This window comes from Dryobates pubescens, chromosome 15 (genome assembly GCF_014839835.1).
Source record: "Dryobates pubescens isolate bDryPub1 chromosome 15, bDryPub1.pri, whole genome shotgun sequence".
Classification (NCBI taxonomy): domain Eukaryota; kingdom Metazoa; phylum Chordata; class Aves; order Piciformes; family Picidae; genus Dryobates; species Dryobates pubescens.
The window spans coordinates 15,914,109-15,941,585 of NC_071626.1; positions in this window are offsets into that span (position 1 = coordinate 15,914,109).

Consider the following 27,477-nt stretch of genomic DNA (forward strand, 5'->3'; position numbering starts at 1 on the left):
CCAAGCTCTGGCAGTGAAACAGCCTGACCAAAAAGAATTTTCCTGACTACAGACCTCTTGGGAAGACCTCAATCATTGAACCTGCTAGAATGAAGTGAACATCAGCTCTGACTTAATCTTCAGATACCCAGGCTAATTTTGCATCCTACAGAGTCTGAACACCCCTGTGTTACAGCTGTTTGACTGTCTCCTCAGCTCCTGCAGGAAGGACGCACCAATTGGGAACAACATCCAAATGACATTGTGAGTAATCTGAGCTTCAGTATCATTCCTCCCTAGCTCCAGTGCATGACTGAGCAGTGAAAGCATCTTAAAAGAACTATGGATATTTCTTTGCACAGATTTTCTGAGAAAAACTCTTCCTGAGAGTCAGGTAATCTGGGTTAGTGTAAACCCACCAGTTTCCTAGATGTTCTCAGTAGCTTTTGTTTCTGTATAGCTGTTCTTTGGGAAGCATACCAGTGGTGGTCTGGAAAAGATGTTTTCCCTTTCTAATCAGCTTCAACACAAGCTTATGTAAATGAAAGTACTCAACAGGGCAAAGATCTTATGAGATCCCTTTCATTGCTTCTCCATCCTGCTAGATGAATCCTAAGTCTCTTCCCATCAGCCACAGTTATGAATTGACTTTAGGTCTGACAGCTTTCTTGCACACTTGGATATTCATCTGCGATCCCATGGGTCTCAGAGTAGACCTATGCACCCCCTGCTTTCTCTTATGGTTCAGATCCTGGCCACATTCACCTTTCTTTTCAACAAAAATGAACTTACAGCTAGAGTGTTTCTATTTGAGTATTGAGAGTTAAAGAAATTATCCTATAGCTTTAGTGCTGACCCTTTTGTAAATTTTCATTTGAAGTGCCACATATAAAAATAGTAGTAAAGCAACCCAGCAATATGCTTGAAAAGGAGCTTGAAGATATATCTTGACACTTGTACAGTGATCATCATTTCCCCATAAAATGAGATCATATTTCATCTTTTTACTATCTCCTGGGAAGCTTTTGTGCAAATCAAAACAGAAGCACTTGAAAGTGAGGTGGATTTGCCTGTTTTTCTCAGATTAAGTAACTTGCTTCTATTGTCATAATCTACTTCTTCCTTAATTTGTTGCTATGTTTTCACCTTCTTTTGCACTTGAGAAACAAAATTACTTGCTTTTAGAGGCAGACAACACTTTTCAGCAAAACATGTGCTGTTTTCCAGCTCATTTATTTCGGTTTGTATTTTTGTAATTGAATAAGTTGAAGTGAAATAAGATTTCATATGGACAAAGAATGTCCTCGTAAAAGCATGCTTAAAAGGAAATTATTGATTACCTCTGGGGGAAAAAAAACTTTTAGAGCATGCTTTTGTGTGCAGAAAATTTCAGAAAATTAAGAAAAAGATCTGTTTCAAGGCTAAAATTTAATGCTCATAAACTTTTCAAGAAACACAGGCCATAAAACCATAAGAAATAAGCTCAAATATAAGGCAAATATTGTGACATTTACACTACAGGTCGGTATTTTTCATGGAAAGTGCAAATATCCAAACTCAAATGTTTTTGTGATTCTGTAATCACTGAAATTTTTCCTTATTCTGGCTATATTTACATGTAAATATTCTGTGAATGTTTCTTCCTTAGAAATATCTACATCATTAGTGTACTGGCAAGAATTTTTGTTTTTAGATTCAGCAATTTCTGTAGAGGGAATGTGGGAGAAGCATTTTAATATGCTAGAGAAAATGTCTTAAGCTCTTCAGAAAAGCTCCATTTTAGGATTGCAGCCCTTAAAGTGAACAGCAAATGATGTATGAAAGAATAACATCAGCATTATTCTACCTGGGGTAGCAATGGAAAGCAAACTCAGAGCTGGGAACAGACCTAAAACACTCTTGCAGTAGTAGCCTGCATTGAGCTCTGGCTTTGGAGCCATGCAACTCAGCCTATACACCAATTAGCAACTGCAGCCACTCACCCAGCACCTGCACCATGCTCCTTTTTTCACCAGCTGCTGAGTTTTCTTCCATGTAACAATTGCTTGTGTTGGTGCCAGAGTTCATCACCATGTGGGGAAGATAATTTCTCCAGAGTTCAGTGTTCACTTATTATCTCTCAGCTAGCACTTCATGAGCCCATGGTGCTCCTACTGTATTTAACTAGGTCCCTCTCGCTTTCCCCAGCTTAAGTCCACCAGATCTTGAAAATGTTTGCAGTCTTCCTTCTAATTACTTTTGACTTTGGTGATCAGGAGTGCATTCTCTAGAGCTTTCTGCCTGGTATATTTCTGCTTAGAGTACAATGTCCCATAGGTCACCCGTGGCTCAACATATTCCTGGGACTGAGGAACTGGAGCAGTTTCTGCTACTTTCTCTACTGTGCCCTGACTGTACGCCCACAGTTATACACAACTGTAACCTGCGCTGCAGATTGAGCAGCTTTATAAAGGGTCCTATCCTCTGGCTAATAAAGACCAAAATTAAAAAAATAAAAAGAAAAAAAAGAAATGAGACATAGGTGTAGAGGCCAAAAAAGATGCATTTCAAAGAGAGATTACAGCCAGAATCTGCTAGCTGAACTGTTACATTTTGTATGTTTCTCGCCTTTTGTTTCCAGACAAAATACCTTGGAGAGTGTGGATTATTGAAAAGCTTGGATGAAATGTTTGCTTTGCTTGCTTCAAACAGTAAAGCAGACCTTTAGTTTACTGAATTCCAGCCATTATGCTGAATAACCCATAGGCTGTATTTGTTGTCTACACATTTTTTGCAGCATCTCAGTGACAATATCCTAGAACTCAAGGGAAGCAGTTCTAACTCCTTTGCAAACACCAGAAAAACACAGCTTATTTCACCAACTATGATGTGAAGTCAAAGGATGGTTGTGACATGATTCTGAATCTCTCAGTACTTATGTATTTCTATTTCCAACCCATCTGTTGGCGAATCTCCAATTCTGGAGAAAAGGTGTGGGTGAATACGGCTGCTATTTGAGAAGCCTGAACCAGAAAATACATTCATTCAGGGTTTTTGGTTTGTATATTTTTATCTCAGTAACCTCCTACACCCTTGATATAAAATCAGTTCAAGCAGTAATTTTAAAATATTATCTTTAATAATATTAATACTAAACCAAGTTATCGTGGAAGTCAGTGACTTGGGGAAGCACATGACTTGAGATTGAGCTAAGCTTTACATGAACTTCCTGTGCATGTTGGAGCATCTGTGGTTTCTTTCTTAATTTCTCAGTGCAACCTCAGGAGTGAAATTTAGATCCAGAATTTGGAACCCTATGGCTGACAAAGGAAGCCCTTACCCAGATCTGTGAAAGAACTACCACTGTTTTGTGTCACAGAGCAAAGATTTGGCTATGCACATAGAAAGCTCCAGTGCAAAGGCTGTGTCCCAGGTTCTGTTGTCCAGAGTGGTCAACAGCCATGCTTTCACAGATACCTGTCTCTGTAGCTGACTGCCTGTGTGTGTTTAACATAGTACCTGGCTTTGGCCTTGTCTTCACCCTGTGCAGAATTCCTGTAACCCTGAAATATCATAATTCTTTTTTGTGACTGTTGAGGATGAAAGTTCCTGAAGCTACTATAGGTTCATGCTGCAGCCTGGCAGAGTGGTGCTTCATGATACAACTCCAAGGCTACATTGCTGCACAAGTGTGGACATGGTGGAAAGGGTACATAAGGATATTTAATGGTGCAGCAACTGTGGCTGATAGTGTCAGAGAACTAAGTAGGATAAACAGTTATATTTCACATAGATTTGTCTCCACTGAGCTTTAGAAGCAGGTCTTGAAGGAAATAATCCCTTGGGTTTAGAGAAATTGGTTCACTCTGGGAACAAACTAATACACAGGTAGTAAGCATAAATGATGAAGGAAGAAGGCTGTGAAGTGAACTGGGGATCTAAACACTGCAGATACACTACCCTATTAGAAATTAAGACCAAGAAACAACTAAAAGAGAGACAATTTTGAGGGGATGATATGGATTATAGACCTGTGGTAGATCTCTAATCTACGTCTAATCCTGTATGAAATGGATTTGAAAGCCTGGTGAAACAAGATCACATTCTCCAGATTCACAGACAGAGAAAATGCACTGTACAGAATAGACAGCTATCACAGAGATAAATTTAGTCAGGCTGATGAGACACTGCCTTACTTAGATGAAAGTGATCATGACAAAATTGCACTTTTAACGACTCAGTGCAGCTCCTCAGTAAATCCAGCCATTAGTCCTTGCCTGTTATGTGCAGTAACTACACAAAAATAATATGATCCAGCCCAGCTCATGGTGCATTAACAGTAATCTCAGCAAGCATTCTATTCCCATAGTGTGCTGCAAATGATGTGGCTTGCTACTGAGCCTTTTAAAAACAGGTTGCAAAATAATGAAGTTTCCCTGCTCAGAATTTGCTAATGATCCAACCTAAGCTGCATCAGTATATGTTAGGAGTGGTAATGCAATGAACTTAGATTAATTAAATAAATAGAAAAGAAGAACCAGAAGGAATAACGTGGCAATAAGTCCATGACAATATAGTTGTATATTTGACAAGGAATATTGATTACTAGGGTGTTTCACATTTGTTATGCTCTAATGCACTGAGCACACATAGAAAAGTGACAGCTCTGAGGTAATTACACAGGAGTTGTCAGTACATTCATTTGTGTTTGGGTTATTTCACTGCACTGGCATTTCTATAAATTATAGCATGTCACCTTAGATGCACACAGAAGTTAAATAATTTCTCTTCCAACTGGTGATAAAAACAAGAGCAAAACAAACCCTTTCCAAGAATTTGGACACAGGACTTCAGGCAAAAATTTCAGTACTGTGAGATTTGTGGCTGATTTTTTTTTTTTTTAAAGTAAATTCAAGGTAGTCTTAATTATTTTTTCAGTTGATGAGGAAGAAGAGAACATAACTACAACTTTCTCTGACACCCACATTCTGAGATAGAAGCACTCCAAACTAGACTTAAATAAGCTCAGTTGTTTTCTGTATGCCATTAGGTAGTCAACTTGTACGTGTAATTTTCATTCATTTTGAATTTTTTCTCCCCCAAAACAAAATTTCTGCACTGCTTAGTTAATGCTCTTGAGGTTGGTTGTGTTGCTATGCTGTTCTTCCTCAACTGCTCCATTAATCAAATTATAACTACAGTGCCCATGTCAACGACTTGGGCTTGTATAATAATATGTCTCTGATACTTAGCCTTTTTCAAGTGAGCAATAGAAGAGTCTAGAGTTGAAGAGATACTAAATGTATTATGTTTATGATTCATTAGTTTAAAAACAAGTTTCTCAGTGACACATACTCTGGCAAATATGGAGATGCAACTTATTCTACATTCTGTGTGATTCTATATGATATTTTTTATTTCCAAACTCAAGTTAGATTCCTACCAAAATATTTTCAAACCAGGACTCAAGATTGCTCTTTTCAAGCACTAAACCTTATAGGTATGTTAGATGTTTGCTTTATATGGTATTCTAAAATGTTATAAACTACATGTATGAGAAAGCTGGAACACTGCTGCACACATAGCACTGCAGAAAATCTGTGTCCCCCAACTCACTCATAATTGGAAAGTAAAAGGACAGTTTTCACAACGTGATCTTGCTGACAGTAGCTGACAGAGATATTTGAGTTAAGCTGGCACACATGCTGAAAAACATCAGTTCATAATAAAAATCCTATGGTTGTTTTTTAATCTAATAGATAAATCTTCAAATGAATCTACATTTTCAATTTGCTTCAGGGCTGAGGAGTTTACACAATTATGCAAACTCTCTCTGGTTCTCTGCCATTTGCAAAATGAGGCTTAAATATTACACCACATTATGAGTGCTCATCTTCCATGACAGCCAGTGCATATTTTATATGTTGAACTGGAGGCATGCCTCGATTTCTCGATTACAGAGTATTTGAGGTGAGGTTTGCAGTGCTTTCCTGCTCTGGATAGGCCTAGCAACACTGATTAAGTGGTGTTGCATCATGTTTTGGCCCCTCTGACAACTAATGCAAGACTAAATGAGGAATTAAAAAAAGTGGTAATCTTCTGTGTACACTAGAGAATGGAGATAATCAGTCTCAGGTTTGGACAGTGGTTCAGACAAGTTTGTAGCTCATTCAGTTCTAGCTGATTCTGTACCTGATCCAGTTTGCAGTGATTCAAGTGAGCAAATTCTAAGACACTGATTGCCAGACAGTTATGTATAGCTTCACCCTTCCTCCCTGCTTCCAACATCGTTGATTTCACCAGGAGCACCACAATGAACTATGGACCAAAAATTAGATCTTATATTTACTTCTAAAGGCCAGTAATGAATAAGATAGTGGCATCCAGTGCAATGAAGGGAGGCAATTATTTTTGTGAAGGATAAGAAAAGGCTTTGATTTGGGCTTTGTGATTTATGAAATACTTTTGATAAGTTCTTTCCCCAGTGGCCACCACTCCTTATGTGTTTTTCTCTGTGATCCCTGAGGTATATGTCTGGAACAGTCAATTCTCTCTAAAGGTCATTTTACTATATATATTTATTTATTTTTATACTGAGTGAATTTGATAGTCAATTTTGTGAACTGTTTAACTCTCCATTAACTGTTGCTAATTTACGAGAGAACTCCTGTGGAAAACAAACAAACAAGCACATCATTTGATGCAAGATCAGTTTGGAATACCAAACAAAACCATTAGGAACAGCACTATTTGGAATAGCAAAGGCAGGTGATCTGGGAGAAGGAGCAATTATGCAAATAGCAGAGAAACGTCATTCTATGTGAGATCTGGAAATATTTCTTCATTTATTAATCTTCCTGTGGGATGCAGAAAAGCATATTGTGGAAAAAAATCCTCCACACAAATAGAAATTTAAAGCCAAGATTCATGTCTAAGAACTTTGATGTTTAGTAAGTAAAAAAAAAAACCCAACATAGTTTACCCATTTTCTCAACTCATGCACAGGAACAGAATTTGAGAGTCTGATGCCTTTCATGTGAAAGAATTACACATAGCATTACACTTTGCTTCTGCTTTCTCTTTTAAACTGTCTTTACCTCAACTCATGTGTTTTCTCTCATGAATTTACTCCTCCAGTTCTCTCCCTCATGCACTGTGGGGAGAATGAAAGAGCAGCTGTGTGGGGCTTAGCTGCCAGTTGGAGTTAAACCACGACAGTCCTTTTTGGCTCCTTTTGTGGGGCTTGAAGGATTCAAGATCACAACAGATCTGATTGGAATGTGCCAGGCTGAATTTATAGCTGTTATTGCTGTTTAGCTATTAATTGGCAGGCTTCTGTGCTTGCCATGGGGCTTGCTTGCCTTACTTTAAATTAGATTCTAGTGCTCATTAGTGGTGCTTTTTGCTCTCACTGCCTGCTGCACTGCTTGTCTTCTTACACTGCAGTACCTGGGAACATTTTGATAACAGCAATGGCAATGTGCCTGGGCTGGCAGGTGGCCAGGGCATCACTGCTCTTTCTGTGCTGCTAGACTGGACAGACTGGGACTTCAATGTTAATTTAACTTGAGGTACTGTGAAATGTGGATGAGCTCACAGAAGCAGGACACCCCAAAGTGTGTGTAGCTGTTAAGTTGTTCATGCCAGATCAGGTGCATATTGAAGCATCTGAGACTGTGGTTAGGTCTGTGTTGCATTAGATATACCTCTGAAGAGATGGTGGCACAAACCTAAGTCTGTGTTAAAGAATGTACACATGTAAGCATTTGAGGTTGTGGATAAGTCCATGTTATGGCAGATACATATTGAAGCATCAGTGGCTCTGTGTGAGGTAATGCTGAGTACCTCCAAGTATGGTGGCAATGGCTAAGCCCACAACAGACCAGATATGCTTATGGAGGGACCACAAACATAGATAAAGCTACATTGGAATGGATGCACCTCAAAACAACTGTGGATGTTGTTAAGCCTATGTCACAGCAGATATACAGTTGAAGGTACTATGGCTCATAGGTAAGGCTGCACTTGGAGCAGGTACACTAAGGGACTGCACTATGTTAATAAGTTCAAGGAGCAAGGGGAGGAATTCACTGCAATGCTAAAACCTCTGGTTTGGTCCAAATAGACTAGGGGTGGAGTCTGTGATGGAAATACTTTTAAATTGTTGTAACCCATAATTACATTTACAGTCATATTTTGTAGGAATTACTAGAGCGGGAGCCAACCAAACCAATGGAAGATGAGCCTTATAAAGCAGCAGTAACCCCATGTAGATATTTAATAGGTATTTTATGGACATTTTCAAAGGTGGTCCATAGGTTAAAGGAATGGTATCTCCATATTATGTCAAAGGATGGGAAGGGTGATGGGAGTAAATTAGGATTTATTGGATGGTGTGGAACCTAAACGTGGTGTAAAGGGCATGGAACAAGGGATTCAGAATGTGCAGGCTTGATTGGGATGCAGTGAAATTTTCTTTACATGAGCTAATATGGGACTATGTTTTTAATTTGTGCTAAAAACAGAGGGATGACTGACAACACAAGGTTATTTTTGTTATTTTGCTGAGCAGTGCTTACACAGAGTCAAAGTCTATTCTGCTTCTCACACTATGTTATATGACATCATGCTCAGCATATGAATATGGAGGAAGAAGAAGGAAAGGGAGGACATTCAGAATTGTGACATTTGTCTTCCCAAGTAACCATCACATAATTGCCAGGGTTGCAAGGGATTATCAAAGTACAGCTTGGAGGATTTAATTATCTGGTAGAGTCAAAAATGTTTAAAATATCTAGTGAAGCCAAGAAAGGAGGAAAGGATCTAAAATTTTCCTTTAAGCTGGTTTCTTTTCAGATTACTGGTAGAAATAAAACCTGTCAAAAGACATTATTTCAAATTAACCTCAAATGTATCTGTCAATTTCAAGCTAAATATTTATTATGCTTTTATTTAGGGAGGATGTTTGAATGTTGGTTTGTGTTTGTGTGCTTGTTTTTCTGGTTGAATATCCTTTGTATCATTTTTGCCTGTACTTTGGAAGAATCATTAGAGCGACATTAAAATTAGTACCTTTCATTCCAAGTTATTAATGTAAGGAAAGGTTTTCCTTTCTTTAAATGTTGATTTCTCTTTACCTCAAGCTACTTGATAAATGCGTTAAGCTATTTGAATTAATAATAATTTCTGTTGACCAATTTCTATGGGGTAGACAATTATTACATCACAGTCTCACCAGCTGAACAGTACCCAGCAGAGCCAAACAACAGGTTTTCAGCTCAGAAAGAGAAAAGCAAGTTTTTCCCTGTGTTTGCTTTGAATCACTCCTGCAGCAGGACGAAACTAGTCAAACTGATTCCTTGATCATCAGTTATTTGCAGATAAATCTTGCTGTGGAGCAGGGTAGAGTAATACTGAAGCCACTTCTCCCTTGTTTGTCAAATCAGTCCCCAATGGTCATGAGTTGCTAGGATTGAGTTGAAAAACACTTCATGCTGTCTAAATGATACCTATCCATAGAAAAGGAAAAAAAAGAAGAAGAAAAAGAAGAAGAAGGAAGAAAAAGAGAAAGAGAGAAAGAGAGAGAAAGAGAAAGAGAAAGAGAAAAGAAAGAAAAAAAAAAACTAAAAAAAAAAAAAAAGAGAAAAAGGAAAAGGAAAATAAAAATGGTTAAAATTCATCTTTGTTCTCAGTTTTTAATGCTGTGTGGGACACGAATGGGCCAAACTACAGAGTCGAGACATCAGTTTGTCACATAAATCCCTGTCTGCACGCTGCCTTTCTCAAGGGATCATGTGTTGTATCTGTTGTACCTGGAATACAGTCCTTTGGATTTGATATGACATTTGTTTCTACAGCAACCAACTGGGAAACAGCTATAGGTAATATAAACTACAGAAGTGGGATTGCTTCTGAATAAAATTCCAACCTACAAATGAAAATACAAAAGAGAATGAAAAATACATTAAATTCCACCTCTATGAACATGCACAAAATTGTCAGATACAAGGCAGAATTCAAAGTATCCAGTAAGGTTAAGTTAGGTATTTCCCAGCTATTATACATTACAAGTTATTCTATCACCTGGAGAGGTACTTTTGTATAGAAAATACAAATAAAACCATCAGAGTCACCCTAGGATAAGGAATTTCCAGAGCAAACAGATTACTTGCAGCAATAACAACGAGAGTAGCATTTATTCTCAAGTATATTGGCAAAGGCTCATACTTCAATCATGAGGATACTTCAAGAAATTATGTATTGCCTATTTATTTATTACAGCAACATCCTAAGCATTTCCAAAGATTAGGAGAAACAATTACTTGACTACTTAAAGCCAAACACTGCATGTAAAGATCTCACCTGCCTTCCACATAATATAATTCATATTACATAGCAAATCATTTATGTAAGTACAACAGCTTGCATTTAAATACAAGTTTTGCAGCTACAGTCATTGCTGCTATTTGGCAGTGACACTCTGCCCTGAATACTGCCCTTGCCTGACAAAGCTAGGAACAACACTCACCTCTGCTAGCAGTTGCAACTGACACAGTAAATTTGTGTGCTCCTGAACTTCAGAATCTTTCCTTTTTGGAGAAGTGGGGGGTGGAGGGGGAAGTAAATAAAAGGTACAAAGAGTCTCTAAGCCTCTCTTTGGGAAAATTCTCAAATCTGTGTTTCAGTTTATGGGTTCAGCATTCATTTCAATTTTGTCTTGGAGGAGGATATTTTCCTGAGAAGAAGCCTTAGTTATTTCATGTAGCAAAAAGCCTTCAATGTAAATTTTTCCAGCTGTTCGTTGTTCACATGACAAACTCACTGTGTTCATGGGGCCATAGAATCATGGAGCTGTTAATGTTGGAAAAGACCTTTGAGATCATTGAATCTAATTGCTTGTCTGTAGTTCCCAGTCCCACCACTCTTGCTAAGGTACTACACATCCCAAGACACCATATCTACACATAGAATCATAGAATCAGCAAGGTTGGAAAAGACCTCAAAGATCATCAAGTCCAACATGTCACCCAAGACCTCATGCCTGCTAGACCATGGCACCAAGTGCCAAGTCCAATCCCCACTTGAACACCTCTTGAACATCTCTAAAATACCTCCAGGGATGGTGACTCCACTATCTTCCTGGGTAGCCTGGTCTGTGAAGAAATTTTTCCTAATATTCATCCTGAACCTGGCAAAACTTGAGGCTTTTTCCTCTTGTTCTGTCCCTTGCTGCATGTGCGGAGAGACCGACCCCCAGTGTACTCAAACCTTGTTACAGATACAGTCTAGACCATGGCACCAAGTGCCTTCTCCAGTCCCCTCTTGAACACCTCCAGGGATGGTGACTCCACATTCCAATGACCAATGACTCTCTCAGTGAAGAATTTTCTCCTCACCTCCAGCCTAAACTTCCCCTGGTGCAGCTTGAGACTGTGTCCTCTTGTTCTGGTGCTGCTTGCTAGAGAGAAGAGACCAACCCCTTCCTGGCTACAACCACCTTTCAGGTAGTTGTTAACCACTTCCATAGAACTTCATTAAAATACTGAGAAACATAAAGAAAAAAAAAAAGAAGAAGAAAAAAATATTAAAACTAAACCCATTTGTCATTCTAGCCATTGACACTGGTGACCTCTCAGTATAGAGAGTTTTGATGAGGGATGTGGAACTAGGGAGGATACTGCTGTGTTCTGTCCATTTCCCAGTTCAATAAACTTTACAAGCAAAGTAAGATTCAAAATCTCCTGGTGAAGAAGTGTAGCACTGCTGTTCCAAATTTATGACAGGAAAATGAGACACAGCAGGTTAAAGCGAATAATACAGAGATGGAAATCACACTAAAAGAGTATGGCATAGTTTCACATTGAAGCTCTCCTAGGTCATGCTTGTTTCTTTTGATAGAATGGCTGCACTTGCTTTCTGGAGGGCCCTGAATATATTACAGAAATTGGTTTTCTTCTGTCATGGCATGGTCTGCCAGAACATACTGAACACAAACAGAAATGATTCCAGGGAACTGAATCTACTGTCATATCATTCTGAGCACAGAGGAATTGAAACATCTGATGAATATAAGTTAGAAGGTATTTCCCTCATGTAGCCTATACATTTGCCTCAAAACATTTCTTCAGAAAGACTAAATATGTGCAGAAAACCATGTGAGTGAGGCTTTTAACTTTTCTGCTTTTCTTTTCCAGCTGTTCTTTCATTCTGCTGAGTTTTCACTTAAGGCATTTCCAGACTGACTGTGAAAATGAGGGAGGTGATGAAAAACACATAACCACCTGAAAGTAAGGGAGGATTATAAAGCTAGGAGAGGGAATGGCAGAGCTCATAGAAGGCTCTCTCTTAGCTTCATAAGCTTGATCTGAATTATCATCACCCCAGAACTCTCAGTTGATGCCAGAGTGTAAAATTAAGACTATGACTAATACAAAAAACTGAGCTGGGGTAATGCTCCATATTTTTCTCAGGATTTTGTGGTCAGCAAGGTTACAAAGGACTTACTCAGAAATAAAGTTCTTTGTCTACCTCTTTGGGCTCTTTTAGAGATATAGGATCATTGGGATAATAATGAGAACTGGACTTATGTAAAATGGTTCTCCTGAAGTCTCAGAAGTCCAGTTCTCATTATTATCCCAATGACCCTGACCAATCCCAAAGACTGAAAATTGTGACAGATATTAATGTCACTTTGGGAAAAACAGATGGATGCAGTGAATACTCTGAAGTCACTCTCACTGTTCCTTAACAAAAAAAAAAAAAAAAAAAAAAACACAAACCACAAACAAAACAAACCAAAGCCTGTTTCTCTTGGACAACAAATCTTACAGTTCTTAGTTTTCTTTTGATTCATAATGGCAAGCCATTTCCTCTCCCCGGTTTAAAAGTGAGAATAGAGAGAAAGAAAGTAATCTCAGCTTCGTTTGTGATGCAACTACATGGAGCACTTGTTTGAGAGATAATCTGTAGAAAATTTATGGAATCCTGCTCCAAGGTGCAGAGATTCTCATTTTTACCAGCAGAGCTGACCAAAGCTTTCTCTAGAGTCAGATGATATGGATATGAATCCAGCTGACCTTCCATGCATAGTCAAACAGCATGAATTTTCTTACTACCCTATGCAAGTAGTTTGACTACTTGAATACTCCCTTTGCTTCTGTCCACATTTTGCTGAAAGATCATTGTAAATTCCTTGTATCTACCTTTTCACATAGTGTACAGAAGCCCTGCTAGGAAACTAGTTAATATTGCTGTTCTAGTGAAGCTGTTAGCAAGCTGTATTTATGGTAGTGTACAAGTGTCTCAGTGTCAGAAGCATATAAGCAAACATATAAGCAGAAGCATATAAGAAGTATATAAGCAAACAAAAACCCCACAAAACTCTTTGTCTTGACTCTCTGACCCCACTTCAGCCATTTTTTTGCAGACAAGCTAAAGATAAAAGTAGAAGAGGAAAGGAAAATACAGAAGCAATTTCTTGGAACAACTTAATACTCTCTCATTAGAAAAGAGCCATAGTGTACATCATGCTATGTCCACTCAGACATGATACAATACAAAGCAGGTAAAATTCATTACATTTTGACCTTGGAGCTAAGTGTTTTGAAGATACATGTACTAACTGAAGCTAGACCACTTGCTGGTTATCCCAAATAGCCTACCGAGTGTGCATCATTCATTTACATTCCAGCTTCAACATTTATCAATGTATCTCAAGGTTTACTTTAAACCTCATCTACCATATAAAATGAATGATTACTGGATGTGTGTATGTAATATAAACTACCTTACTCTCCACTTCTTCCAAGTTCCAGGGACATGTCAACTCTTCCTTTCTCTAGTTAGAGAAATCTACTTGAAGAATTTATCACTCTAAAATCTGTTTTCATTAAATTAGGGGAGCTTTGTCAGGAAAGGGGAGCTAATATCACATGAAGTCTTTATACTGGTCAGCAAGGAATTTGGCACATTCTTGAAGCTTCAGACACAGTAGAGTCTATTGCACAGACTAGTACTATATCTCATTGCTTTCATCCTTTGGGCAGTAAAGCATAATGGGGACTTTTTCTCAAATGAAAATTTTCCAGCTATTGGAGGCTCCTGCGTGCCTTGTGCAGTGCTGTAGCACTACAGAACAACAGTTCCATAGCTACCTTAATTCTCAGCTCTTAACAGAAACTGCTTTTCAGAAAAGCTGGAAAGATCTAAATTAGGTGGTAGATTTTCAGCACCACACAACTTATTTCCTAAATGCTTATAATTATACATTTTTTAAAGGGGGGGGGGGGGGGAACAGGGAGTGAGAAAGGAATAATTAGAATATGACAAATTATTCATCACTTACTCCACACACTAATGAGACATTTCACCAGGCAGCTAATTATACCAGAATGATTAGTGCATCCTTACTTATGCTGACACATCTGTAACACGAAAATCAGCTTGATCAGAGAAATCTGATGCTGTTACTAGACTTCACCAAATTAACTTAGTGTCTCTAAAACATTTCAGTGTCTCATCTAAAGGATTGGTACAGCTTAGTTTAATTGGAGATAAGTTTATTCATCCAAACTACTTTAATTTTCCACATCTAGCTTCTAAAGATTTGTTTCATATTTTTTATTAATTTTTTCTTTCTAAATTACACTCAAAAGTAGTCATTTCTTACTCTTAATCAGAGCACAAAGTAGGTTGCTGCTCTGCATCCCATAAAACACAAGAGTAACCTCATTAAACATTTGGTATTTGGCATAGATCAATGACAATTTCATACATCATCCAAGTTGGATTTCATATTAATTCTTCCAAAGGATGCTGCAACAGCTGAGCTAGGGATTAAGAACTGGATGCCCTGGGTCAAACTTGCACTTGTGAATTCTTTTCAGTGTCATCCATCATTAGTATTTTTCCTCAGAGTCAGGGTCTCAAATCCCTATGGAGCTTCAAAGACACGTTTGCTGCATTTTGCTTTTGTCCAGTGCAGGATCCTTACTGAAATAACACTATTTTTGATGGAGGCCTTGGGTGCTTATTTGCTCTGGAGCTGCAGTTTGAACAACCCTTAATCTGTCAATGTCCTCTTTCTCCAGTGACAGTCCCTGACAGTGCCTTGGGCCTCATTTTTACTTCCTTGTTTAAAGTTAGCAGAGATCAAGGACAATTTCTTTGGAGCCTGATATGAGAGTAACAACTCAAAATTACCTTAGGGACTTTCTGCATCTTCAGGCCCCTTATAGCATCCAAATCAATACTCCACTGACTCTTCTGAGCATGAATTTTTTCATGCTAACATAGAATAGAATATAGAATAGAATACATAGAATACATAGAATCTTGTGCCACTTACCATTTCACATTGAGTTTACATCATAACAAATCCAGTTGCTCTTTTTCCTTGGCAAAATCTCAAGTGTGTATCAGCAAGAACAAGAGATGAGTCTCTTCTTTCCCATCTTGTTGCACAAGATGGAAAATCATGAATAAACAGTGGTGCACTGGTAGATGAAGTGAGTGGCTGCAGAGTAACTGTGTGGCTGGAGTGAGGCAGAGGAGTCCATTACATTGAAACCAACAGAGATTTTAAGAAGTTGCTTCCAACATTCTTAAGTAAAACTCTTCAGAGTGTTGTGGTTCACCTAGATCCATAATTCATGGACTGCTGGTAACGGGAATGGAGCACCGTTGTTTCTTTAGGTACCATTAATAGTTTGTGATGTTATGCTATTTGCAGGGACAAGAACTGGATTAGTTTTACTACAGGAAGAAAAGGTTTCAGGTAACAGGAGCTGGGGGCACCAATGCTAATTAATTGCACAGAATTAAGTGGTGGCATCATTATGGAACAGGGCCAGAGAAGCATTTTCTTAGTCATTTTGATAGTTGGGTTTTTTGGGAGTTACTTTTGGCTGGGAGCAAGGTATCACGTAGAGAGAAAGAAAATGCACGTATCATAAAGTGCACCAGGAAGGGCTTTTTGTACTTCATCTGTGTGATTCTACAGAAGTACAGAAACAAGAACAGAAGAGGCCAATGTCCTGTGTGTTTTACAGACTGACACCTACATGCTACCAATTTAAACTCAGGGTTATGTACACATAGTATCAAAAGGCAGAGCCCAAACAAAGGCTGTTTACAAGTTCCAGGTGATCCTGTGGTAGAGATGCATGTGATAGGTTAGCCAGATGTGTGATCTTTTTCACAAGCTGGTGCCCTCAATGCAGGGTGTTTTATGAGGTCAACCACAAGCTGCCTGAAGTGCAAGTAGGTATGCTAGGACCAGCCCTGTGGGCAGCACAGATCCCACCTTTTATCCACTCACCCTTCTAGGCATGCCTGAAAATTGCCTAAAACACTAGCTAAGCATGGCCTTGCTCTCATTTTACATGGTGAGCTTGAATTTGAATGCAGACTCAGATCTAAACTAGACACAGAGCACAGCTGCTGTTGCTCCTCTCCAGGACATGGCCAGCAGCAAAGAAGCTTGGAAGATCCCAGCTTTTGAAGATTCAGTCTGAGCACTAGCATATGATCTTGCTCCTGCCTGGACAGAGGCCAGCAACTTTATTCATAGCTTCAAGCCCTGGTAAATATAAAACTATACTGAAATCTAGAATTCAATGGATTCTTAAAAGTATCTTTCTGGGTGTTTGGGGTTTTGTGTATGTGTGTGTTTGTTTTTTTGAGGGGTGTTTTGGGTTATGGTTTTGTGTTGTTTATTTATTATTTTATTTTTGGTCAGGAAAAAGCCATTGAGTCCTTTAGGTGTGTATTATCCTTCAACCATACGTTGTGAAAAGACATGGGAATAGTTGTCACATAGTGGTAATGATTGTTCATCTAAGGGTAGTTTATGGGCCTTTTGTCTTCTCTATTGTTTTCACTGGGTAAGCACCTCAGAGACTTTTGCATTCTGGCATGAGAGGGAAGATAGGAGAAATGGATTTTCCTGAAAGACCAGGCTATTATGTGCTAACAATGCAGGAGTTGTCAGAATTGTGGGAAACAGTTACTGTCTGTATGATGACTAGAACAGGTTCTGGCTCTGTGGAGGAGTGCAGGCATGTGAGGCTGTTAGGATTGTTTCAAGCAGAAAATGTTACAGAGTTCTGTCCATGTATAGCTGAACTTCCGTGCCTTCGGTTGTATCATAAAATATCACAAAGATCATTACTTTATCACAGCAACAAAGAGTTGCTGCCCAGAGGTAAAACTGGCAGATCTTGGCTGCTAGTGCTCCAGGAAAAGGCATGTTTTCTCAGAAAGCCTTTCTCTCGTTCAGCATGAGAACATCTGTGTGTTGTCTAACACAGAGCACAGTTAAATACTGAGAAACATGGCACGCAATTTGGTTTTGGAGAGGGGTAAGGCTCTCAGCTAATTTGGATAGCTTGGGCTTTAGAAAACAGTCAGTTACACCTGGCATTTGACATCACAGCACAAGACAGAAGCTGCTGCATCACTGCATCAGTGTGTGAGTTGTAGATGTCCTGATGGATGCTATAAGGTGGGAACAGCTGAGGGAAGCTTCGACAATTGCCACGTGGGCAGCTGTAGCCCAGGACATGTGCATTCTCTTGACATTGAGGCAAGTTTGATGTCACTGGAGAGGACTCAGTCTCCCACAGGGGCTAGGATTGCATTCTGAAACTAAACTTTCTAAGTCAATTTTGTTTGAGCAGCCTTGGAGTAGATAGGATCAAAACAGACCAGAAACCAGAAGGAGCTGTGGGGAGATAAGACCAGAAAGAGAAATATCTTTATTTCTTTATTTTAAACCTGAGTGGCAGTTTTGCTGGCTTGATGTGGAAATATCAATCAGGCTAGGTGACAGAGCTAAGAAACAGAATCACATAAGTTAGCTTTAGCAATGTAATGGGGAAAACTTAATCCCCAAACTAACCTCACTTTATCGTAAGTAAGCTATGTTATATTTTCAGTTTACAAGGATCAGAGATTATCTTCCAAAATAAATAATAAACTGGCATCTCATATCTATGTCAGGGTAGAGACTTTAGGTATAAATTGGAAACTGACCTTGACTTCACTTTCTCAGAGGTGCAGCCCCAAATAAATAAATAAATAAACAATTACAAATCAGTAAATTTAATACAGTTACTCTTAAGAAAGATAAAATGAGAAAGAAGAGAATAAGAGTTGAGGTGCTTATTCTTCACCTATTTCACTAGCTTTGTTTCTCACCTTGCCCTTCTCTAGTTAGCATTTCTAATTTGCATGCACAGCCAGGTCTGTGATAAAATCTCTCCATCAGATCCACAGAGTATATTGCCAAGCTCAGCCAGGAAAACAGATTGAAGGGTTCAGTAAGACCACAGTGTGTTTAAATCCCTGCAAAATGGAGAGAAAGAAAAGCTGATAAAACAAAATAATGACCACATCCCTCCTGTTAGGTAATAGATACCCCAGGGCTGGGACATTTCTGTCTACAATATAAATGGCAGGAGAGGGCTATATCTTCAAGGATGATTTTGTGATCGTAATGACAATGTTAAAAGCACAGTTTCCCTGCTTTTCTTCTCATCCACACATTTTCCTCATGTATGAGGCAAAATCAAATCGTCCCTTTCTGTGACTTAAAACAAGTGATTTATTGCAAGTTAGCAAGTTATTGCCCTTCAGGTGAGCACCAATAATTCAACACAGTCATACTCAAACCCATATTTATTTAAACAATCTCTCAGTTTTCAGTCAAACTGCAGACCTGAGATCTGCAGGAAATGTGAATTTCTGCTGCCTGCCATTGTCTTCCAAACACTTAATTATTTTGGTTGTACAGGTATACTACAAGTTCCAACACATACATAATGAAATCAACCATTTAAAATAATGTCAGTGTTCATAAGATGATCCATTTCATTCTCATATAGAAGCTAATGAACCACTGCGAATTTATTATGATGGAAAGAAAATGTCTGCTTGCAATTAAACTGATGAGCAGAGTTATTCTCATGAATGGGCACGTAAAAGTAATTATTTTCATTTGTTTTTGTATAAATAATAATAATTTTTTAAAAAGCTGTATCTAGGCACAACTGAGCTTTGATTCTCTGGCTTTTGAAAACACATTCTCAAAAGGTTGTTTCTCACTGTTGTCTTAAAAGAGAGAAAAAGAGTAACTACATTTCGGGAGACTTGTGTTGACCATTTGGATATCAAAATGGGAACTCAGTTTTAAGTAATTGCAATAGTGTGTAGCATTTGTGAGATCACAATATGACTTTGTCCATAATTTTCAATATGCAGGAACAGTCTAGCTTTGCCCTTTGGAATTTTTATATTCATTCACAGCTCTAGGTCTATTTCACTTCAGACACCTTTCTCCTGCCCATAGTCACCAACCTTGATCTTGTAACTTGATTCTTATTTGACTTGTGGCATATGTGATGGACCCTTAGTAGCATTCTTAATGATGCTTCATAAGGTGGCAGTACCAAATATCCCTCACTTTTCTGAGATCTTTTAGTACTTCCCTGACTTTCAGATATCCTTTTAAAAAAGCTTTCTTCAACATCTTATTAGTCATCATCCTGTGGCCTTTAAAAAACAGCCTGTCTAGCAGTATTTTGGCTATAGGGGTGAAGAACAGGCTATCTCTTAACTACTTTTTTACAGAACTCTATTTTGTGACTCAAGTGATCACAAACCACATTTCAAAGTGATCTGGACAGGTTTTTAAAAATCAAATATTTGTATACTTTCTCCATGCCCACCCTTCTCTCGATTGCTTTTCCAGAGGTAGAGAGCTGTCTGCAAAGAGTTTTGCATCCTTCTGTACTGTTGTAAAGGTTTACTATTTTCCCATAATGTATTTACAATGCCAAACAATATTCTTTTGGCAAAACAGGGAAGAAGCCTTGCTGATATGACCTGGTTTATTACTTCCACTATATCAGGTACCTTCCTGAATATTTCTATTTACTGCATCGGTTTGTTTCTTTCCTAAGGCAAAGGAATGCAGTATTTTTCCCTCCAGTGAACATAGCGCTTACTAGCTCTGCTGAACCATCTTCAGCATGTCCAGAACAATAATGTACTGCATAACTTTTGCTTTTGTCTCAACTTTATGAGAATAGAAAGTCCTAGGTCCTAAGCTGAGGATGATTTGGATGAGTTTGGTCTCTTTCCTTGAGCAGTTCCATTGCTTTAATTCTAAGAAAATATTTTTTTAAATGAAACCATGGTTTAACCCTCCTCAAGTGTTGTTTTTCATGTCTACTTCATTACCTGTTTTGCTAACCCAAATACTTTTGCCATTTACTTCTATTTTATTCATCCAGCCTCTAACTTTCTATCCTCCTTTTTCTACTAGCTATATATCACAGCCTCAAATTTGGTATCTTTATCTCCACTGAGGTACACAGTGAGGGATACAGGGCAGAATGCCATAAAATGTTTTCATTATCTACCACTAACAAAATGTATTTTGTCCTAGGGCTTTCTCTTGGCTAAGTAAATGTTGATATTTTTAAAATGAAGAATTATCTCTTAAAAGGCTAGAAGACTTCTGAGACATTTACTCCCCTCTCAAATTCTAGCATTTTACCAGAGGCTTAGTTAAAACTGTCAAATACACAAACCTTGTGGGTGATCTGTCACTTTCAGCTTGTTTTCATGCGCTCATGTCACTCTCATAACTACAAAGAGTATAGTATTCAAATGTCACTACTGTTTCACCTTTAATGTCTGCCCAAGTTAACAGAAAGCTGCTTGAAAACAAGCTAACCTCCAAAATAAATCTGCTTATATCTGTCTGATTTTGCATTTTTTGACTTTTATGACCTTACAGTCTGAGAGTGAAATAATTTTAGTCTTTCCCATTTCTCTTCCATATTTTTTAACAGCTGTTTTAACAGCTTTGTTCAGTGTCTTGTTTCCCATAGTTCACTCAGAGCCAAGTCATCTAACATTCATTGTCTGAAGGCTATAGGATCATATAGCTGGACCATATAACAGAAGACAAGCTTGTGTTGTGAACCAGCTAGTTTGAAAAGGTTCTTAACACTTCCCTGGAACAATGTAATTCTCCACACAGATGCTTAGTTAATATTTTACTGTGCATCTCAGAGCTTGCTTCAGAGTCTTGGGGAAGATGTACTTAGTAATTATGCAGTGCTTTTAGAATGCACAGTTATTTACAAAAAGCAACTGGAGATCACCTCTGCAATGGATGTGTATATATTATCCCTATTGTAGGCAGGTAAGTGGAAAAAGAGAGATGAGATGTGCCCCGTCTGGGATCACACAGCCATGTTCAAGCTGATGGAAGACAGTGAAAGTACTCTGTCCCCAGCACTAAATATCACAAAATGCTCAAATTGGTTTTTACTCTCAGGGCAGTGGAATTATACCACATCCAAAGTGTTGCAAACATTTCTTTTGCTAGTTTAAACAACCCCTGGGTGGTCATCTCAAACTCTGTACTGCTCAGTTATGCCATTTCAGGGGAGTTCTTCATATTTGCTCTTAGTCTGCAAGGAGCAGAACATTGCCCAAGCACAAAGCAGTTTTGCAGCATCTCTCACACAGCTAACAAGTGATCTACCAGATGCCAAGATTTCTGTGCAGTAACAGAGAAAACAAGAGAGAGGTATATTTACTCCCAAGGCAGTAGGTTCCCTCCCTATAATTTACCATAGAACAGATGTGAACTTGTCCTTTTTTTGACCAAAAACATACACACTCAGGCTCTCTCTCTTTTCTTGACCCAGAAAAAGGTCTCAAAATGCATCTTTGCTGCAAGCTGCTCTTCACTTACCTTAGACTGTGCAAGATGACACTTCTCACAATAACAGCAAGGGACTTTCCTGTCCTCTCCATTAAGAAAACCAGCATGTCATTAGATGGCTTGGTGTCAGTGAAAAAGCTAGCAGGCCAACAGTTCTACCCTTGTCATTAGCTACAAGAGCATGGTTTTTGAAATAGGGAAAATGAAGTTGAAAACAAAAAATAAACCCATTTTTGAATATTTTGCCTCTCCAATGCTGTTAAGAAAATAAATCTAATTTTACAAATGGCTATTATTAATAAATTAACTCATTATGTATCAAATAAAGTTAGAATGGCAATAGTTGAAGCTTTGCACTCCAGTCTAAACAAGCACAGAGATGAAAGGATGCTTTTTTCCCTATATGGTAGTCTGAACCCAGCTTGGAATCTTAGCAAGCATTTCCATGGGGCTGAGGATCTCTTTTTCATGTGGAGATGAACCTCATGATTCACTGACTTTGGTGTGTCCCAGGGAGACATCTATGAGATTTGAGATTCTCAATAGGAAGACACAAACCTTGCTCATATACAGATTTGCTTCTGTCTATCAAGGTATTTTGTTCTGCCACAATTACTCCTGTATGTGAAATGTGTGGGTGTCTTCCCTGTGCTTTGGCCTTAAGTAATATGATATTTTTAAATGCTTAACAATCCATCCATGAAGACTCTACCCTTTAACAACAAATGTCATAATTTGCCAATTGTCTAAAAACTACTTGAGGGGGAGGACATGGCATGACAGCAGTTCCTTATAGACAGTATCATTTCATGAGCCTTAGTCTCCTCAGGAAAACAAGATAACATCTCAAATGAGGTTTTCCTCTATGTAATTGTTGTTACTGTTATCCTGTCTCAGCTTATTTCTCAACACTAAAAGGTGTGCTGTAGTCAATATTTTATTTTGGAAGTTTGAGTCTCCATTTTCCAGACTCTGCTTGTCAATGCAAAAATGTGATTTAGGAGTTCATCTTGCTTCTCTTTCTTTCTTAAACAAACAAACAAACCAAAAAAGTCTAGAACAACATTCTCTCAGTATTAGTGATCAGGCTCCACATTTGTTCTCTTTCACCTAAAATCACAGATTTGCCAAAGAATATTCCCATTTAAAAGGGATAGAACTTCTGTAATAAGCTAACAACACGTGGCATGCCAAGAATTGTCAGTGGCTCCCAAGTTCACAAGGGTTACTTCTGGACTAGCGCTGAAGGAATTTTGCAGCTTCATAAGCTAGAGATTAGAACAACATTCGAGAGAAACATGGAATTATTCTTTAACTTATTGAGAGAAGTTCATGGAATATTATGACACACAAAATTTTTCCAGCATATGCCTTGTACTTAGCTTAAACTACTGGGCTGTTTTTTGAAAGTCCTGGATGACTGTAAATTCTTCCCTGTATGCATCAGGTGATCACAAAGTTAGGATTTGCTTATCTCAGGGCCAAATAATGAATGTCTGGATTCTCTCTGGTGAGAGCATCAGGCTGTAGAGACGGGGAGATCACACACTGAAGAGGAAATAATTTTATTTTCAGCTGTGAATTCACCAGAAAACATTGCAAAGAATGGCATATGAGCTGCTGAACACTTGATATAACAAACGGAAGAAAGTATCTGTGTGGCACCGTGGGTCTCTCTTCCTGTAGTAACAATGGTAAGGAAATGGTTCAGAAAGCAAGTGGACACAACACTGTATGAATAAAAAGTGCTTTGTTGGTAAAAGGCATTTTGCAAAACACAGCAGTAGGTGATAGTATGTTGCTGTGGAAATTAATTACCTCTCACGCTTCCAGAAAGTCCATGAAGAAATCTAATCCACAGAACAGGCTCTCCTAGGCATTGCTTGTCTATTAATGTCGTGAGAGCATATAGCAATTAGGCAGCACAGGTGATAGCATGTACAATCCTTGCGAACTAGCGGGAGAGAGATTTCAATGTTTTCACACTGAAGAAGAAACAGCTTAGGAACAAGGTGCAGCAGCACCAGTCTCTTTGCATAGTGTGGCCAGAAAAAGTATAGGTAAAAATAAAAAAGAACCATTGAATCTAAATAATTTCTTGGTTTCTGTTGTTAGATTTCCTTTCTTTACCCCTTTCCTTTTCTGTGATACTCATCTCTAAATTTCCCTCTCTTGTCTTAGCCTCTGTTTCTGCCATCATTTCTTCTGCCTTTAATTAGTCCTTCTTTATATCCTTTTGGTGTATTTCATAGCACTATGCTAATCAGCATTTCTTGAGATTGCTCACATCTACTGTACAGTCCTTTCCCACCGTTTTGTGTGTTTGGAGAATTTTGTTCCTTTCTCCTCCTGTATTCTGAATTCTGAATGTTCTCTGTCTTGTCCACTCAAACTTGTCTGAATTACATTCCGTGCGTGGGCTTTTTATCTTGTGATACATGAAAGGAATGAAATGGGACTTTTTACCAGCAAAGAAATAGAAAGTAGTGTAGGAATATATTTTTTGGAAAAGAATTTTCTTTCAGAGTGCTCTTTCTCTTTCTTGCTCCACATCCCCCACACCTCCCCCTGCCCCCCCCCCCCCCCCCATATTTCTGGCTCCATCCTACCTCCTGTGCAGCATTTACAAGGTTGTCTGATTAGGCCCCTTTTTCCAGGCCTTTAACTTATGCTGGCATTTAATTGGATATTGACAGCACTTCCCTGGCACCACTCTAGCACAATTAGACACAACAAAATACATTAAGGATTTTCATTTTTGGCAGCTGAGTCTCCAAAACTGTTCATAATTTGGCACCTCTTTGAAGCTTGTCAACAAGGCTACCAGTTATGATGATGGTGGGATTTGTGATGGGTATATAACATCTGTCCAGCAAAACCTGGAACATCACCAGCAAATTTTTTGAGGTCTATAGCAATTAAAATCTAAGTTGGTTAGAGTCAGTACATCTATATCATGGGTTTGATTTATGGATACCAAAATGAAGGTTCTGTATCCCACTCCTAATATGCAGTGAGTATATTTTCCTTATGTTAAGGATTTTCAATTTTTTGTTTACAGGAACAGTGTAGCCAGCAGGAGCAGGGAGGTCATTCTGCCCCTGTACACAGCACTGGGTAGGCCACACCTTGAGTACTGTGTCCAGTTCTGGGCCCCTCAGTTTAGGAAAGATGTTAACTTGGAACATGTCCAGAGAAGGGCAACAAAGCTGGTGAAGAGCTTGGAACACAAGCCCTGTGAGGAGAGGCTGAGGGAGCTGGGGTTGCTTAGCCTGGAGAAGAGGAGACTCAGGGGAGATCTTACTGCTCTCTACAACTACCTGAAGGGAGGGTGTAGCCAGGTGGGGGTTGGTGTCTTCTCCCAGGCAACCAGCACCAGAATAAGAGGACACAGTCTCAAGCTATGCCAGGGGAGGTTTAGGCTGGATGTTAGGAAGAAGTTCTTCATAGAAAGAGCGATTGGCCATTGAAATGGGCTGCCCAGGGAGGTGGTAGAGTCACCATCACTGGAGGTGTATAGGAAGACTTGATGGGGTGGGGTGCTGGTTTAGTTGGTTTAGTTGATTAGATAGTGTTGGATGATAGATCGGACTCGATGATCTCAAAGCTCTCTTCCAACCTGGTTAATTCTATTCTATTCTATTCTATTCTATTCTATTCTATTCTATTCTATTCTATTCTATTCTATTCTATTCTATTCTATTCTATTCTATCCTATCCTATCCTATCCTATCCTATCCTATCCTATCCTATCCTATTCTATTTTCTCTCCCTTCCCTGTTTAAATCCTAATTCAATGCTCACCTGTTTAATAAAACACTTTTATGTTCCTTTTACTCCATTTTCTTCCCTTTCCATCCTCTGGCACCCCTGTTCACACACTGGCGATTTAATTGAAAATGAGGCAAATGCAATTAAGAGGCGGAACTCACCTAGACTGGAGATATTCAGCTCTAAACTTCACAATCCATTACCACAGATGATTCAGAAGTAATGTAGTTTATCCTACTGCAGTGCTTAGTATGGACAAGATGGCCATCAATTCTTACATAATTGCATTACTGAAAGGGCAATAAGTACATGGAAGAGGTTACAGGAGAGAATATGAAAGCAAGGTGAGATTAGTCATAGTATTACAGATGGAAAACACCTATATAGTTCCTCATGACCCTCTGCCTTGCCAAGCTTGCCACTAGAACACAGTTCTAAATTATTTGGTGAGTCCAGCTTTAGAGGTCCTTGTAGGCATTCACCTCTTACTTTTCAGAAATCACTCTGCTGCTAGGGAGACTTCCTCTACTTGTTACCTTTGGTGACCTAAGCATTGAGTCAAACTGTCCTTTCCTGAGTAGAAAAAGTCAGACTGCATTCCATAGCCAAATTTATGGACCCCTGAAGCAGGAAAGATGAAAGATGCGATGTTGAGAGTGACAGGAAACAACATGTGATGGCACTGATTTGATTGCCCTGGCAAAGACACTGACAGTGACTATCAAACCATTTCACTGCAGCCTGTAAACAGCAAATTGTGGAGACAGCAGAAAGAGCTCTACAAATTGATGGAGGTCTTGAGCAAGATTCAGCATCCACACACCGGTGGAAGGCAATATGGCTCCATTTTTTTGAGATCTGGTAGCATTAGGCATATTTAATAAGGTAGGAATTCTTTTGAGAATGAGAGAGATGCTGAAATAGTAAAAATTCACTAAATAATCTGGAAGTTTGACATCTGAAATGACCAGACCAGCTGGAAATGGGGAAGCAATCTAGGAATAGTATCACAGATAACACACTGTGCAACTCCTTACCTGCAACATAGCTACAGGAGAAAATTTAGGAAAGAAGCTTTTTAGGATATGATAAACTTTGTCCTCTGTGTAGTGAAGAAAAACTGATAATATTTGACTATTATAACAAGATATACACTAATTTCCTTTCCAGAGGGCCCAGCAAGACTTGCTTTTCTAAAACCACAAGGCTATATGCTGGATTAATCTGCTGATGACAGAGATCAGAATCAATATGGATGACCAATATGATCTAAGTATTGTTCAGTTTAATTAGGGAACCTCTACAGCTTATATAGACACACAGACTCACAGAGCATAGTTAGTATAATTTCACTGGTTCCCTACAATTCTCCACGCGTCCTACTGTTATACATTATTGGTTAAACTACTAATATCACGTGAAGTTGTTGATTGACATATACATCCTGTTATTCCAAGCTAATTCTTTGAGTTTACAGCTACCAGCATGGTATTCCAAGCTAATTCTTTGTGTTTGCTGCTACCAGTACTTTGTTTTAATTACACACTGCTAGCACAGCACTATTTTGTTAAACTACTAGTTACTTCTACACTTATGCTAAGCGTGGCCTACCACTATATCAAGCTCTAAGCTTATATTGCCAGATTGCTCAGACTACTTATTGCTATGATTGCAACACTAATCTTGAAAGAAAAACTAGTTGAAAGAAGGATGGGAGCTGGAGGAAGTCAGTAGTGGTGATATCTTAGAAAGTGCCACAGTCTTTAGTAATTGATGTCTTTAGTCACTCAACTTCCAGTGAATCTCTTGAGTTCAGTACTGGAAGAGTTATGTATGAAATAAGCACATCTTGGCAATACTCTTGCTTTTCACATAATCACAAACTCACAGCCTGGTAGGGGTTGGAAGGAAACTTTGGAAATCATCTATTCCAACCCCCTTGCTAAAGCAGGTACACTTAGATCAGGTAGCACAGGAATGCATCCAGGAAGGTTTTGAAAATCTCC